This window comes from Nannospalax galili, unplaced genomic scaffold (assembly GCF_000622305.1).
Source record: "Nannospalax galili isolate Female #2095 unplaced genomic scaffold, S.galili_v1.0 scaffold95, whole genome shotgun sequence".
Classification (NCBI taxonomy): Eukaryota; Metazoa; Chordata; class Mammalia; order Rodentia; family Spalacidae; genus Nannospalax; species Nannospalax galili.
In genome coordinates, this window is record NW_008342393.1 from 4,494,899 (window position 1) to 4,503,695 (window position 8,797).

Below are 8,797 nucleotides of genomic sequence, written 5' to 3' on the forward strand. Positions count from 1 at the left end.
TCCGCGCGTAGTCGCTGCAAGTCTCTCCTTCGAGGCAAAACATGCTCTCTCTCTCTCTCTCTCTCTCTCTCTGCCTCTTGCTGGCTCCCCCCACCCTCTTTGTTGTTGCCCCAAACGTAGACACACACACACACTCACTCACTCCCCACAGCTTTCATTCCTCCTGTGCTCCAGCCCAGATAAAATCCTCTGAATCAGGGGATGTGTGGAACGGGTAGCTCTGCAGAGCCCCTCAGATCTAGCAGTGTGTTTTCGTGGCTGGGGGTGGGCTTAGGTGAGATGAGGAAGGAGGGGTGTTTGCCCATTGGGTGTTTGTGGAAGGAGGTGGTCCTCAGAGATGTATGTGTGTGTACTATGCAGATGACAGGCAAAGCGGTGAAGACCCGGGACCGTGAAAATATTTTAATTGCTTTTAAAATCCGAAGAAAGAAAAAAGAACTTCTAGGTTGAAAAAAATATTTGAACACATCACTATATTATTTTTATAGCACTGCACTCATGAAATGTAATTTTAAAATTACGGAGAAAGAGTCTTATCAGGCAAAAGCACCTTAGGCCTGCAAAAGTCCCAAGTTGGACCTGAAAGGATTTTACTGGGGTAAGGCTATGTGGATTTAGGGGTGGCTGAGAAGGATAGGGGTACCCCCAAACTACATGTGTGAGGTTTCACAGATCGTCCAGGCTGAGGAGAGTGAGGGACCTGGAGTCCCCATAGTCTGGCTTTCTGCGTGCTTCCGAAGGTCTGGGGGCAGATTTGACACTGTGTACTATAGCAAGGGGAGGGTGAACCTCTGTAGTGGTTAAAGATGGAGGATTTTACGTGTTCCACGGGATACAAGGATGTGTGGTGAATGCAAGAGAGCCTGGGGAGAAAGTGTGGCCATTTGTAGGGTAGTGTGAGGCAGTGGGAATAGAGGACTGTGAACCACCAGTATCAGCATGTACATGCCCAAATATCCATAGAACCCGATCTCTAATAGCTGGGAGCCATGGTGCTCTCAATTCCTCCCTGCCCCGAAGACCCTGAAGAAGCTAACTCCCTGGGACAACCAACTCCTCCCTCCATCTCCTAGTTCTGTCTAGCTCACAATGCGTTTCCAGATTATCTTTGCTGTTCCCAGTGCCCATCCCATTTCTCCATTGCATTCCCACTTCTGCTCCTCATATATCCTCGGGGGAAGCAGGGAGGGTTTCTCCCAACTTCAATACCTCTTACACCCTTATCCCACCCTGTCCCCTTGCTTTGTCTAGCCCGGACACGCCATGTGAGGACCCGCAGTGCCAGCGCGCCACCTCGTGGTTGCTCCTGGGTTCTGCAGCCTCTTTAAACCCACCGTCTTGCCAGCCCCCAGAGAGGAGAGGGGCTCCTGCGTAGTTTCTAGGGGACTCTGAGCCCCTTTCCAATGTTATACCCGGTGCAGGCCGCTGAGCCTGGAAGGACTTAGGCTTGGAGAGCAACAGTTAGTGGAGCGGCGGACCTGGGTCGGGCGCAGGGGCAGGAGTGGCTGCCCGGCTGGCCTGGGCCGCTCTGGGAGGCCGCCGCGTGGGAAAGGTGGGGGCGGGGGCGGGCGAGGGGAGCGCTATCTGTCTGTCTATCTGCGCGTCCCCCCAGCGCCTATCGCCCGCCGCTGCGAGCTCGTGGCGGGGCGAGTTGCCACCCGCTCTGGATGCCCTCTGTTCTGCTGCCAAGAGGGCGCCCGGGGCGTTGGGGGCAGGAAGGGCACTGGGCGGCCGGTTCCCTCCCAGGATGCGAGTGGGGGCGGCACGCAGGGCCTGCTTCGGAGCCCCCAGCTGCCCACAGGGAAGGGACAGTGTGGCAAGCTCTGCCTCGGAGTTTGTTCATCCATCCAGCTGAGTGGCGACAGTGATTCAAAGAAGCTTCAGTTTCTCTCCTCCCCACTCGACCCGTGGCTTCTCCAATGTGAATGAGTTCGGGAGCCTGGTGGTAGTAATGGATTATCTTAGAATAATTTCTAAGGTCTAGTGTACTCCGTTCTAAATTCTTAAGAGTTCTAGAAATGGACTGAAATTGCAACATCAGCAGCTTAAAGGAGTATTTAAACAATTGTTTGGTACTGTGTGGTAAACATCTGTCCCCCATTGCCTGGTAGGGTCTGTCTCTCCCATCCACTACTATCCTCCAGATACCGAGGATGGGCCTTGGGAGGTGTTTGTTGAGTGACTAAATGAGAAGAGCTGAATCACCTTGGCACTATTTAGTGAGCTGAGGCATGCTTGGTTAGAGGCCTGAAAACGGCACAGGACTCCAGGGCAGCCACAGGAGCAATGACTCAGACGGACCCTGAGTTGTCCCTAAGGGGTCCTGAGGGCCAGGAGGAAGGGAGCTGCCAACAGCTGGGTGATAGCTGGGTGGAGAGGTAGCTGAGAGATGCTGTAGGCCCAGTGCCACCCACTGGACCTCACCTGGTCCAGCAAGATGAGCAAGTGTCAGCTAGCCAGAGTGCTGCTTCTGAAAGAGGGTTGAAGCAAGACAGCTGATGACAGGTGACAGGGATCTCTGGGAGGCTGGCAGGGAGGAGAAGGAGCCATGCTGCCTGGTACCTGAGTTAAGGGCTATTGCCCACACTGTCTCTGGCACGGAAAAGAGGTTTCTGTTGATGGGTCTGTTTCATGAGGTTAAGTATGATGCCTACTGGGCACAGTGACAGCCACTGTTCACAGACAGCCAGACAGAGGGGAGGGACTGAGGATCTGGACAGAGCCAGGGGGTGAGTAGTCAGGTAGGCCTTGCTGTCCTCCTTGTCTGGGAAGCTGGTGCCATCTAGTGGTCAAAATAAGGACATGTCTCTTGCAGAGGCAGAGCCATGGGTCCCAGGACAAATCCTGTCTTGTAAGTTAGGAGCTGTATCAGCAGTAAATATTCTCCTTCACCACCATCTCCCATTACCCTTTGGCTTTCACATCCTTCTCTGTCCACCTATCTTTGTTCAGCCAGTGGCTCCTTCCCTTGGATTTCTTATTCGCAAGTCAAAAAGCAGACTGCTTATTCTTTCATAGTCTTATCCCAGCTGCATCTTTGCCTCTACATGTACCATCCTCTGTCCTGGATGCTGAGTGTGCTCAGATCAAGACAGATAAGAAGCCTCTCTCCATGGAGTCCAAGTTGCATTGGAGGAAGTGGTAACATCTGAGGACCAGTTTCTCTGCTGTGATGGTTAATGGTAGAGGGTAGTTCACACTGCAGTAACAGTCAGAGGGGCTGAAATGAAGAGAAGGGGGTTCCAGGTGTTGCACAAAGACTCATGGAGCTGCATAGAGCATGATATGGGGTGCGAGTGGTGAGGGGGCCCCACCAGTGAGGCAGGAATGGAGTCGAGGACCCGGAACTCAGCCCTGGAAGCCTGGAGTAGGGCCACAGACTTTGTTCACAGGTTTCAGGGAACCACTGAAAGTTGTTTTTTTTTTTAAATTTAGTTTATCTCATGTGTGTGTACCTGAGTGTATGTATGTATACCATGTGCATGCAGGTAGTTGTGAGCCACCATTTGGGAGCTGAGAACCAAACCCAGATTCTTTGGAACTGCAGCAACTGCTCTTAACCAGAGTCATCTCTCCAGCCGCCCATTGAAGGATTTTAACCAGGAAAGGGACAGGATAGGATTTCATTCTGGAAGCATCTTTGGCTGTTGTGTGGACACACAGTTCACAAGACTGAAGGCTAGAGGCCACTGCACAAGCTCAAACAAGAAGGAGATACGGCCTGGATTAAGGAAGAGGCAGTGAGGTAGAGAGAAAGACAAAGGCCTCAGGACTTGGAGATAGATTAGGTATGAGTGGTTGTGGGGGAAGAAATGGGGAAACAACTCCCAAGCTTCTGGTATGGACAGTTGAGTCAAAAGTTGGAGCCATTCTCTGAAAGAGAACACCAGGAAGAGGGGATGCAGCATGAGGAAGAGGGTACCCCTAGTTTTGCCTTGTGTTTTAACTTCTCCTGGGAGGATAACATACCTGCAAAAAAGTGTGTATCCTAATCAATTTGTGTGAATTTGCATAAATCAGACAGAGCTGTGTACCTAGCAGCCAAGCTGAGTGCCAGGCCGAGAAGCAACACTCCCAGTACTCAGAAACCCCGAGGATGGGGATTGGAGAGATGGCTCCGCAGTTAAGAGCACTGGCTGCTCTTGCAGAGGACCCAGGTTTGGTTCCTAGTATTCACATGGCTCCTAACAACTATTTGTAACTCCAGTTCCAGGGGATCTGATACCCTCTTCTGACCTCCTTGGCATTGCACAACACAGGTGCACCTACATACATGCAGGCAGTACACTCATACATAAAATAAAAATAAAATATTTTTAAAAAGAAACCCTGAAAATAAACGTCATCTTGATCTATGTTGATTGGATATACAGATTAGATTCTCTTCTTCTTCGTCCTCTTCTTCCTCCTCCTCCTCCTCCTCCTCCTCCTCCTCTTCATTTGCAATGCTGGGAATGGAACCCAGGGCCTCATGCTGTACCACTGAGCTATCCTCACTCACCCTATCTGATTTCTTTTATTCAACACTGTGTTATGAGAGTTATCCATGTTGTGGGGTATATTGGTAAATTGTCCATTTTCATGGCACTGTGTGAGCATCCTGCCATGAACAATACATTGCTCTGCATTTGTTTGCTTTACTGATGATGGGTACTTCCCATCTGGGGCTGTCCTGAGCAGTTCTGTGAGGCACATTCTTGCACCCACCTTTTGGTGCACCTGTGTGTTGTGTGCCTGAGGGTGGACTTGGCCACCATATGGCAGGTGTATGTCTGCATGGCATTAGAAGAAGTTCCTGTCAAGCAGTTTTCCAAAGTGGAGTCTGAGCATCGGTGACACACCTAGGAAGATCTGTCCAACAGTGGTTGACTACAGGCCACTTGGTTCTGAAAAACCAATCAGCAAAGAAGTGAGTGGAGATTGGAAATGGGAAGCCTTTCAGCAGCCTATGGAGGCAGAACCTCTGGCCTGAATGAGATGATCCTGGAAGGTAAGGAGAGGACACAGGGCCAAGGAAGGCCCAGACAGTACAGCTGAGAGTGGTCAGAGATGGGAGGCATTTCAGAGGGAGGTGGTCCTGTGTGGTGGTGGTGGGTTGCTGGAGGAGGGCTTCCAGAAGAAGGCATGACCAGTGAGTTCAAATGTGGATATGTGGTCTGATGGGGACTGAGGTGCTGGATGGCATCTTATCTCAAGGGTGACATGGGGAGGAGAAGCAAGGGGATGTTTATAGCCAGTGCTGATAGATGAGTGGGAGGGGAGGAAGTGCAGAGCAAGTACAGGCAGCTCAGGGATGACTGTGGAGACAGGAGAGAAGCAGAGAGGGTAGGAGCTGGAGGGAGCTGGAGGGAACAGGAGTGTGAGTGTTTGAAATGGGGGCAAGCCTGTTTTGATGTCAGTTAGAGTGGGGTGATGAAACGCGCCATCCCTGAGTAGGTAGGTGGGAGGGAAGGATCTGGAACCCCACCAAAGGGGTGATCTCTTCCGTTGAGTTAGGAAGGGAGATGAAATGATAAGAGCCAGCTTTTACTCTGTGCCAGGTGCTGCTCTACAAGTGTGAGTTCACTCACCATTCCAACTACCCCTGAGGTGGGTGCTTTCATTTCTGCCATTTGACAGAGGCAGAAACTGAGACACAAAGAGGATAAGTAGGTGGATCAAGGTTTGAGTTCTCAGGTAACTCTTCCTCCTCCTCCTCCTCCTCCTCCTCCTCCTCTCCTCCTCCTCCTCTTCCTCTTTGTCCTCCTCTTCCTCTCCTCTTCTTTTTTCTCTCCTCCTCCTCTTCCTCCTTCCCTTCCCCCCACTCCTTTGAGGCAGGGTCTTGTATAATTCAGGCTGGTGTGGAACTCACCATCCTTCTGCCTCTATGAATGCTGGGAATGCAGGCATATACCACTATGCTGGCTAGACCAGGTAGTCTTAACTTACTCTAGGGACTAGGCAGGTTGGCTTGCAGGTTTGTAGGTCAAAAGTATTTGATAAACATGGGAACTGACCTTGTGGGTGTTTGCTATATCAACCCCTGAAGTTTTCTGTATGTTTGAAACATCTTAGGATAACAAAGATTGTTCGAGATATTTGGGGGTTTTCCACAGATGCGTGTGCAGGATGTGAAGTTAAGCTGTCAAGAGAGAACTGGGGGACTGGAGAGATGATTTAGTGGTTAAGAGCACTCAAATGGTGGCTAACAAATGTCTGTAACTCTAGTTCCAGGGGAACTGATGCCGTCTTCTGACCTCCATGAGCACTGCATGCACATGGTGCACTTACGTACATGCAGGCAAAACACTCGTACACATAAAATGAAAATATGAGAGAGAAAGAGAGAGCATGAATTGATGGGGCTAGAGACTTATGGAGAGCAAAGAACAGAAAGTCCAAAGTGAACTTGCTGCCAAGAGAACCAGAAGAGGACAGAGCGGGGCACACAGGAAATTTTTGGGGATGCCAGCGCACACTCTGTGGTAGGACACCTTGAGTCATAGGGACTCCAGGGGGTATAGTGGCAATTCTAGGATATGGGCAGCTGTATCAGTTACTTTTCCCTTGCTGTGATAAAGCACCATGACCAAAAGGGACTTATGGAAGAAGACTTTATTTTGACTTACAGTTCCTGAGGGAGAGTCCATAATGGCAGAGGAGGCTTGGCAGTGGGAAGCAGGGCAGAAAGCTGAGAGGTCACATCTTCAAGTGCAAACATTGAAGCAGAGAGAGCAAACTGGGAGTAGGACAAAGCTATGAACCCTCCCACACCAGTGCTGTACTTCCTCTAGCAAGGCTGTACCTCTCCAAACAGCACCACCAACTGGGGACCAAGTGTTCAGATACCTGAGACTAGGGGGACTATTTCTCATTCAAACTACCACAGCTGCCCTCCAGCTGGACTTTGAAATTTGCAGGGGACAGTGGGATTGACTGAGGTGGAGGTTTGCTTGCAAGATGGGGAGGAACAGTTAGTAACAGGGGCTCTTCAAGCGGCTTCTGGGGGAGCCTGGATTGAATGAGGAAGAAAAGAAGAGAGGAGTGATTGGCTAAGAAAAGGGGGAAAGAATTCTAAATTGGAATTCTGATGTCAGGGAAGCAGAGGATGGTAGAAGAAGAGCTCCAGGGATCACTGTACAGCTACCCTGAATACTGACTACATCAAATGCTGGGGAAGGTTGTGGGGCAACAGAAACTCCCAGTCATTGCTGGTGGGGGAGGGGAATACAAAATGTGACAGATTCATATATATATATATATATATTATGTGTATGAGTGTATTGCCTTTATGTGTGTCATGAAATGCCAGCGGAGATCAGAAGGCAGCTTCAGATCCCCTGGAACTAGAGTTACAGATGGTTGTTAGCCACCATGTGGGTGCTGGGACTCGAACCTGGTCCCCTGAAAGAGCAGTCAGTGCTCTTAACAGCTGAGCCATCTCTCCAGCCCACAGTTTTTTTTTTTTTTTTTTGCTGTTTTTGAGACAGGGTCTCCCTGTAGCCCCAGCTGGCCTGGAACTCACAGATATCAGCCTGCCTCTGCCTCCCAAGTGCTGGTATTAAAGGTGTGCACCACCACAGACAGATTCTTATAAAGCCAAAAATATGAGGCTGGGATGTAGTTCAGTTGGCAGAATGCTTGCCTAGCATACATGAAGCCCTGGTTCCATTCTCAGCACTGTGTAAAGCCAGGCATGGTGACTCATGCCTATAATCCCAGCGCTTGGGAAGTAGAGGCAGGAGAATTAAGAGTCAAAGCCAGGACTAGGGAAATAGCTCTGTCAGTAAAGTGCTTGCCTGGTGAACGTGAAGACCTGAGTTGATCTTTAGAACCCATGTTAAAAAAAACTGAGTGTGTGGCAGAGTGTGTTTTTTAAAAAAATTATTTATTTAAACCACATAATTAGAAGAAGCATTTCATTACAGCATTAACATATTCAATAACAATTTCCAGAGCACAGATGCATCTCTTTCAAAATTGGCTGTAAATTTTTAGGTTCACAGTTGAATTAACACAGTTATACAATATTGAACTCAGTATAAACCCTATAAGACATAAAATTGAACGAAGTTTTAACCTTTAAAAAAGAGCTCCATTTCATTTTAAAATAGGATACTGTTTCAGGGCTGGAGGGATGGCTCAGCAGTTAAGAGCACTGACTGCTCTTGCAGAGGACCCGGGTTTGATTCTCAGCACCCACATCGTGGCTACAAGGTTCTTAAACTCCAGTTCCAGGGGAATCCAAAGCCCTCTTCTGACCTCTGCGGCATTGCATGACAAGGGTGCACTCACATACACCCAGGCAATACATTCATACACATAAAATAAAAATAATATATTTTTTTAATTTACTGTTTCATACCAAAAAAACCCTCATTTTTAATGCTACTAACATGTTTGCACGTGTTTCTAATCTCTATGTATCTGATTATTACTAGTCACAGTCGGTTACTTTCTGAGCTCCTTGGCACCTAAGCATGGATTTAAAGTCATCAGGTAGATGTCAGTGGTAATGTTTTTCACCTCTACTAATTAACACAAAGCAAATTTTTATGCTTCTTCCTCAATATAACTCTTTCTTTCTTTCTTTCTATTTTTTTTTTTTGAAGCTTTAGGACAATTTTATTAGAGTTCAAAGAAAAATTTCCAGGGCAGGCAAGCTGTAAATCTCAATGGCTTCCCTGAGGAGGAGAATGGAGGGGAGAAAGAGAGAAACCCAAGCTATTTTAAAGCAGGAATGGAAGTCAGACAGGCTGACTAGCAGCCACATGGTGGGTAGGGGAGCTTTAGAGAAAGATTAAAAAAACCTAAAATG